We start from the raw sequence: 9,296 nt of genomic DNA, 5'->3' as shown, positions 1-9,296 counted from the left end.
GTGAGTAAAATGTCAGACTCCATTCACGTTTGGGTTTTGATATGTTTGGCCAAGCTATAAGGGATACCCTGCTATATAGGTAACATAGTTAGCTGCTTAGTTTTAGTTTATATCAGATATCAATATTAAACATGAAGGGCTCACCAAATTTGCCTTGGGGGATACACAGTGTGGAGCCCCCAGCCCGAGCTGATTAGGTTGGCATCTAAAGGTCCCATTTGAAGCACCTGTTAAGCAGTCCACCATCCTTTCAGTTCAGGTTTTACTCATGCATTACCCCGTTCTAGCAGCATGTCCTGTTCTTCTTAATGAACCAGATTTGTTGTGTATAATTAATCCAGCATACTCCTAAACTGGGAAAAACCTGTTCATGAGCTAGCTGTAATAACAGGTCCTTTATTAACAGGCACCAAGTAGATTAGCTTCAACAGACTAAGCCATGATGCTAGAAAATATACATATCTTCAAAAACAGTTAAATACTTTTCAGCAAAAACAAAATGCAGATTATTCACAGGTAAAAAAAAGTTTGAAAGAACTTCACAGAATTTCAGGTACAAACTTGGACGCCTAGAAAATTGGGTAAGGTCAGCCCCACAACTGGGCCACACTGGGCAGAAGAGAGGAGTGGCCATCTGTCCACCTTATCCAAACCGCCACCCGTGATGCTAGTGTTTTTGCTTGTTGCCTTTTCCATCTTCCTGGGATGGTGAGGATATCCCCAACCATGCCATGCTCCCTGCTGCACAAAAAAGTGGAACAGCAGGGTAGCTAACTGGGATGAAAATCAGGACTGTCCAATGAAAATTGGGGCTGTTTGGGGTGTCTGGAACATAAATTGCTAAGAAACTAAAACTATCAGTGCCTACTTTTCAGTACAAAAAAAAAAAAAATTAAAAAAAAAAGAATGAATGATGCTTGTAATTCTGCACTTAGTTGCAAAAGTGATAAATTCAGCAGAGTACGCAAAAAAGACACCTTTAAGGACTATATTACTATGACATCAAAATCATACTCTGGCACCAGTCAAGAAACAACATTTTACAACAATATCTTAATGACATTTTGACCTCACTCGCACAAGGCAGGTGTCTTAAGAAAGATGAAAGTTGCAAATGAAACAGAGAAATAAAAATTCTGATCCCTATTGTCAATCAAATAGATTATCCTGCCGGACTACTATGTCTTAATGTGTGTCTGTGTAATTGTTAAAGTTGTATATATTGTCAGTACGTATTGTCAATCTTAACGTTATTAGAAATGTTGTATTCTTTCCTCATGGGTCGATCTACTAGTTATAAAGTGATGTCCGTCTTTTAAGATGTTGTTGACTGAGTTATTTTTCTTGTTGAGTCAGCTTGTCCGAAAAGAACAGCATGTTCTTGGTTAGCAAGAACCTGGCAAAACTAAGACACTACGAACCTGCATATGTAAAAAAGGAAGCAGGAAAGATTTAAAGACCTGATATTTATAGAATGAAGGGGAATAAATAAGGTGTGCTTGCAATTGTATTCTGAGTTTAAACCTGCATAATAAACTCTTCCATGCAAACCATTCACTAGCACTTTTTTTAGAAATGTGGAAATACCAACACACATCCACAACTGATGCTTGTATATTGCAGTGAGGAATGAAATAATATATACTATTTTTTGGGGTTTTTTTGCACGGTAATTCTCTATATTCAAACCAATATCTTGCAGCACAAAGCTACCAGTTTATCAGGCCATCTTGCATTCCATCATCAGTAAAAGCCATTGGATACTAAGCTCAGCTGATACTTGGACTCAGTCCTGTTACCGTTTTATGTTACAAGCGTTTGACACTGTTCCTGCCCGCCAGCACATGTACCACTGTCGGTGGGTAATGTTTACCCCACTGGTGCTCCTGCCCGATGGTTACATTCAATTGGTCACTCCCATAGTACCTGCCCTTAACTGTATCGATTGGCAGTTTTGATTAAATATCTCAATCCTGCCTCAAAGTGCTGCCCGATTCTGATTTCTTATTGCTCTGCACTGTTTGGCCCTGCATGATGTATAGTTAAATTAATGGGATTTCGTCAATCTCATCACCCATTAAATAATGCTTTATTCAGGGCCAGCCAGTCAGCCAACTTTCCCTTTAGTGAATAAAACCTGCTAACTCATATGGGAGTGCTACTGAACATGCACATGATGTGCACATAGGAATGCCACCGATTTTCAGTAGAGACAGCCAGAGGAGAAGTTAATTGAGACAGATGAATGACTGCACTGATTTGTATGCAATAAATGCAGTGGTGTCCATGTAAATTTAACTAAAATATGCCAAAAATATACAGCTTTGGCACTAGATTGTTCCTTTAAGTGGAAAAGTTTAGAATTGGTTGAGTGATATGTACCTGAATAAGTAGAGAGAATAGTATGAAGAGATCAAGATATAGGATGCATGAATTTAGTATATACATGAAAAGGATGTCACACTCTTTAGGCCTTGAAGATATAGAAATAAATATATAATGTGGTCGGACTGAAGAGCTCAGTGACTTTAGGGTAAATCAAATTTTATTGCATTTTCAAACAGTAGAGGGAGGGATACAGAAAGGAAAAAAGGGAGGGAGGGGGGGGACATAGGTAGCATCACAGTAGATTACAGGAGTGGTTCCCAGCATGCCGTCGCGTAACAAAAGACGGGCCATGATGAAATGCAAGAGCAATATCACACAGAATGACATATGCAAAACCAACGGAACAAGGGACCAGGCACATGTCCCTCAAAAAGAGGGTACAGCATGGATGAAACCAAAAGCACACAGGTGAACGTTAACACAGGTTCCAGAACAGCAGAGCAGGTGGACACCATGTAGTTGTGTAACGTGTGTGAGGCAAATTGGCGAAAGTAGGAAAATGAAGGCAGCATCCGCAGGGTCGCGGAAACAAAACAAGCGGACCACGAGGCAAGGTCCAGGACCAGCGGGTCAAGCGTGTGAGAAAGAAGGAACCCAGTAGCACATAGTAAAGGACTCATAAGAGGAGAGCAACTGTCGTGGCACCGCGAGACCGGGAAACCTGATCACGGAGCAACAGTGACACAGAGGGGAGGGGTAGGAAGGATAAGGAGTGGGAAGGAGGGGGGAGAAAAAAAAAAAGGGGGGGTAAGAAAAGGGGAGAGAAAGAAAGAGGAAAGAAAAGGAGGGGGAATCCAGGAGAAGTGGCGAGACAGCAAACTTAGCGGATTTAGGTAAGCAGAGAGCGAACCAGGGGGCCAGACAGAAAGTCCAACCAATAGAACCACATTTTCTGATACCTCTCAGCAGCCCCCGTGGCCAAAAGGGACAACTCCTCCAACACCCGTATCTGTTCCACCCGAAGGATCCGCTCAGTGACTTTAAACACAATACTGTCAAAGGATGCCACCTTTTTCACGTTTGTTTTTTCAAACATCTGCCCTGCTAGATCTGCCTCGGTCAACATTGTTGTAAAGTCAAAGTGTCTATGAGTTACAATAGCTCAGCCATGAAGCGGTAGACCATGCACACTCACAGATTGGGACCATTGAATACCAAAGCGTGTAGTGTATAAAAATCGCTTGTCCTCTGTAGCATCATTCACTACATAGTTTCAAACTGCTTCTGCAAGCATCATCAGCACACTGTGTGCTTTGGGAGTTAATGAAATGGGTTTTCTTTGCCAAGCAGCTGCACACAAGCAGGTTGGCAAATAAAAGAAAAAAAAATAATTTTTCCTCAATCATAGGCTTTTTCTTTTTTCAATATTCAAATTTTGGGGGTCGTCTTAAAATCAGGGTCATCTTATAATTGAGCAAATACAGTATTTTGTAATGCTAAATATCACAATTGTCTGTCTAGCAGCTGCAGACATAACATGCAAAGCGTGTGAGATGATTATAATCATTTAACTCATCTATAACATAAAGCATAAGGACCTTCATATAAAAATGCTTCGCATTCAATTATTCTGTAAATGTTTGGAAAATGAAGTTGCATGTTGGCTTTATTGAACAGTGAGCACCACCTTGTGGTCATAAGGAAGAAGAGGTGCCTTTCCAGAAGTCATTGTTCATGGTCCTTGACGGAGCTACTGAGACATTTTGCCATTTACATTGTCAGAGTAGACTTTGTTTTAGTGGGTGTATTTCTATTATGGAATTTAAGTAGAGCAATTTTTAGGTGAGACTCCATGGTACTATTTATGAAGCATGGCATGTTATTTCTAACTGGGTCAAAGTATAAACATGTTTAGTGCAGCTTATACACAGTTCTACTAGTTGTTATTTAACTATACATTATAGAGCAGGGGCGTCCAACATGCGGCCCTGCTGCTTACTTGTGGGAGGGTCTATTCTCTGCTCCAGTCCTGCTTCCTCTGTGGGGAGAACGAGGGAGGCCGCGCCCCCTGCTGAAGTCTGTGATCGGCATTGAGAGAGCTGTAGTGCAGGTAAGGGGGTGGGGGAGGGTGTTTGAATGAGTATGCCTGATTGAGGGAATGAATCTGTGAATGAATGAATTTATGTGTGTGTTATAGCATGGATGTGTAAGTGCTGGAACCTAGGCATGATGGGACTGTGATTGCTGTTAACAATCCCACTCCTATCATGCCAAGTCAGCCAGTATATGCTGAAACCTGGCTAGCTGCCCCCTTGTGTATTGATGCTGCCAGCAGTATGGGGTCTGCACTTACAGCCACCCAGTGGCGTCGGCAGGGGGGGGGCAGAGGGGGCCATGGCCCCCCCTACATCATGCTGTGCCCCCCGGTGTGCCCCCCCAATCGAAACGCCGTCTTTTTTTTTTAATAGACCCGGAGGAGAGAGTGAGAGGCGCCGAGCGGTTGCTGAGGAATAAGTTCTCAGCAACCGTTCGGCGCCTCTCACTCTTCTCCGCGACCGAGAGGCCTCTTCCTGGTTCGCAGTGCCGGCATTTCAAGCCGAGCGCCGGTATATGTCGTCATATCCGGCGCCCAGCAGTGAAGCCGGCAGAACCAGGGATACAGAGACCTCGCGATCTCACCGCTGGACAAGCCCAAGGTAAGTGAACTTCAAAGGGGGGGGTTAGAAAGTTAGGAGGGGGTTAGAGAGTCAGAAGAGGTAGATAGGAAGTGAGAAGGGGTAGATAAGGATAGATTGGGAGGGAGAGGGGGTAGATAAGGATAGATTGGGAGGGAGAGGGGGGTAGATGGGATAGATTGGGAGGGAGATGGGGGTGGATGGGATACATTGGGAGGGAGAGGGGATAGTTAGGATTGATTGGGAGGGAGAGGGGGTAGATAGGATAGATTGGGAGGGAGAGAGGGGTACATAGGATAGGTTGGGAGGCAGATGTGGTAGATAGAGAGGCAGATGTGGTAGATAGGGAGGGAGAGGGGGTAGATAGGATAGATTGGGAGGGAGAGGTCTTTATGGGACAAAAACGGCGTACGTTCAGCTGTTTGGGGACAAAGTTGACATAATGTGTAACTTAGGTGCTGGTCAGGTTCTATGTGGGCAGTGTGGACACCAGGGTTGGCTTTGGGGGTGTGTGACCAGTGATCTATGCCTGTAATTTAGGGGGTTTTATCTATACCTTTAATGCAGAGTTTTCCAATTGATTTATATCTGCAAAGCTGGGTTTTGTGTCATTCTGTTCATCTGTATCGGCTATATTTCCATACATTATTAATGTTTACCTGCAAATATAGGATTTGCATGTCTTATTCAGTTGATCAATACCTGGAGTGCTGTTTCCATGTGTTGATTATTTGATCTAAACCTTCAGTGCTGAGTGTACATGTGATTTCCAGTTGACATATACCTGCAATGCTGGGTTTGTGTGTTCTGTTGGTTTATACCTGCAATGCTATGTTTCCATACATTATTTATGTATACCTGCAAATACAAGTTTTTTTTTGTCTTATTCAGTTGCATGTGCTGTTTCCATGTGTTGTTTATTTGATCTATACCTGAACTACAGGGTTTAAGTAAAAGAGCGCTATGGTTTAGTGAATGAGGGGACAAAGGGACTCTGGGGATGATTACAGGGGAGAGGACCTCTCAATGTCACGGTGCAGGACTGACTCTCACTGTCTTCCCCTGATCTGCAGTCAATGTGGCAAATATATTGGCAGCAGGGTCTAATATTAATATATATTGGCTGCAGGGGCTAATATTAATATATATCGGAAGCTGGGACTAATGTTTATATATATCGGCAGCAGGGGCTAATATTAATATATATTGGCTGCAGGGCCTATTATCAATAAATATTGGCTGCAGGGGCTAATATTTATATATATTGGCTGCAGGGACTAATACTATATATCGGCAGTAGGGGCTAATATTAATATATGTTGGCAGCAGGGTATAATTTCTATGTATATCGGCAGCAGGGTATAATATAAGTATGTATCCGCAGCAGGGGCTAATATTAATATATCCGCAGCAGGGGTTAATATTAATATATATCGGAAGCAGGGTGTAATATTTCACACACAGAATGACATATGCAAAACCAACGGAACAAGGGACCAGGCACATGTCCCTCAAAAAGAGGGTACAGCATGGATGAAACCAAAAGCACACAGGTGAACGTTAACACAGGTTCCAGAACAGCAGAGCAGGTGGACACCATGTAGTTGTGTAACGTGTGTGAGGCAAATTGGCGAAAGTAGGAAAATGAAGGCAGCATCCGCAGGGTCGCGGAAACAAAACAAGCGGACCACGAGGCAAGGTCCAGGACCAGCGGGTCAAGCGTGTGAGAAAGAAGGAACCCAGTAGCACATAGTAAAGGACTCATAAGAGGAGAGCAACTGTCGTGGCACCGCGAGACCGGGAAACCTGATCACGGAGCAACAGTGACACAGAGGGGAGGGGTAGGAAGGATAAGGAGTGGGAAGGAGGGGGGAGAAAAAAAAAAAAGGGGGGGTAAGAAAAGGGGAGAGAAAGAAAGAGGAAAGAAAAGGAGGGGGAATCCAGGAGAAGTGGCGAGACAGCAAACTTAGCGGATTTAGGTAAGCAGAGAGCGAACCAGGGGGCCAGACAGAAAGTCCAACCAATAGAACCACATTTTCTGATACCTCTCAGCAGCCCCCGTGGCCAAAAGGGACAACTCCTCCAACACCCGTATCTGTTCCACCCGAAGGATCCGCTCAGTGACTTTAAACACAATACTGTCAAAGGATGCCACCTTTTTCACGTTTGTTTTTTCAAACATCTGCCCTGCTAGATCTGCCTCGGTCAACATTGTTGTAAAGTCAAAGTGTCTATGAGTTACAATAGCTCAGCCATGAAGCGGTAGACCATGCACACTCACAGATTGGGACCATTGAATACCAAAGCGTGTAGTGTATAAAAATCGCTTGTCCTCTGTAGCATCATTCACTACATAGTTTCAAACTGCTTCTGCAAGCATCATCAGCACACTGTGTGCTTTGGGAGTTAATGAAATGGGTTTTCTTTGCCAAGCAGCTGCACACAAGCAGGTTGGCAAATAAAAGAAAAAAAAATAATTTTTCCTCAATCATAGGCTTTTTCTTTTTTCAATATTCAAATTTTGGGGGTCGTCTTAAAATCAGGGTCATCTTATAATTGAGCAAATACAGTATTTTGTAATGCTAAATATCACAATTGTCTGTCTAGCAGCTGCAGACATAACATGCAAAGCGTGTGAGATGATTATAATCATTTAACTCATCTATAACATAAAGCATAAGGACCTTCATATAAAAATGCTTCGCATTCAATTATTCTGTAAATGTTTGGAAAATGAAGTTGCATGTTGGCTTTATTGAACAGTGAGCACCACCTTGTGGTCATAAGGAAGAAGAGGTGCCTTTCCAGAAGTCATTGTTCATGGTCCTTGACGGAGCTACTGAGACATTTTGCCATTTACATTGTCAGAGTAGACTTTGTTTTAGTGGGTGTATTTCTATTATGGAATTTAAGTAGAGCAATTTTTAGGTGAGACTCCATGGTACTATTTATGAAGCATGGCATGTTATTTCTAACTGGGTCAAAGTATAAACATGTTTAGTGCAGCTTATACACAGTTCTACTAGTTGTTATTTAACTATACATTATAGAGCAGGGGCGTCCAACATGCGGCCCTGCTGCTTACTTGTGGGAGGGTCTATTCTCTGCTCCAGTCCTGCTTCCTCTGTGGGGAGAACGAGGGAGGCCGCGCCCCCTGCTGAAGTCTGTGATCGGCATTGAGAGAGCTGTAGTGCAGGTAAGGGGGTGGGGGAGGGTGTTTGAATGAGTATGCCTGATTGAGGGAATGAATCTGTGAATGAATGAATTTATGTGTGTGTTATAGCATGGATGTGTAAGTGCTGGAACCTAGGCATGATGGGACTGTGATTGCTGTTAACAATCCCACTCCTATCATGCCAAGTCAGCCAGTATATGCTGAAACCTGGCTAGCTGCCCCCTTGTGTATTGATGCTGCCAGCAGTATGGGGTCTGCACTTACAGCCACCCAGTGGCGTCGGCAGGGGGGGGGCAGAGGGGGCCATGGCCCCCCCTACATCATGCTGTGCCCCCCGGTGTGCCCCCCCAATCGAAACGCCGTCTTTTTTTTTTAATAGACCCGGAGGAGAGAGTGAGAGGCGCCGAGCGGTTGCTGAGGAATAAGTTCTCAGCAACCGTTCGGCGCCTCTCACTCTTCTCCGCGACCGAGAGGCCTCTTCCTGGTTCGCAGTGCCGGCATTTCAAGCCGAGCGCCGGTATATGTCGTCATATCCGGCGCCCAGCAGTGAAGCCGGCAGAACCAGGGATACAGAGACCTCGCGATCTCACCGCTGGACAAGCCCAAGGTAAGTGAACTTCAAAGGGGGGGGTTAGAAAGTTAGGAGGGGGTTAGAGAGTCAGAAGAGGTAGATAGGAAGTGAGAAGGGGTAGATAAGGATAGATTGGGAGGGAGAGGGGGTAGATAAGGATAGATTGGGAGGGAGAGGGGGGTAGATGGGATAGATTGGGAGGGAGATGGGGGTGGATGGGATACATTGGGAGGGAGAGGGGATAGTTAGGATTGATTGGGAGGGAGAGGGGGTAGATAGGATAGATTGGGAGGGAGAGAGGGGTACATAGGATAGGTTGGGAGGCAGATGTGGTAGATAGAGAGGCAGATGTGGTAGATAGGGAGGGAGAGGGGGTAGATAGGATAGATTGGGAGGGAGAGGTCTTTATGGGACAAAAACGGCGTACGTTCAGCTGTTTGGGGACAAAGTTGACATAATGTGTAACTTAGGTGCTGGTCAGGTTCTATGTGGGCAGTGTGGACACCAGGGTTGGCTTTGGGGGTGTGTGACCAGTGATCTATGCCTG

Source organism: Sceloporus occidentalis, unplaced genomic scaffold, assembly GCF_023333645.1.
Source record: "Sceloporus occidentalis isolate IW3139 unplaced genomic scaffold, rSceOcc1.0.p SCAF_42, whole genome shotgun sequence".
NCBI classification, from domain to species: domain Eukaryota; kingdom Metazoa; phylum Chordata; class Lepidosauria; order Squamata; family Phrynosomatidae; genus Sceloporus; species Sceloporus occidentalis.
This window is presented reverse-complemented; position numbering follows the sequence as displayed.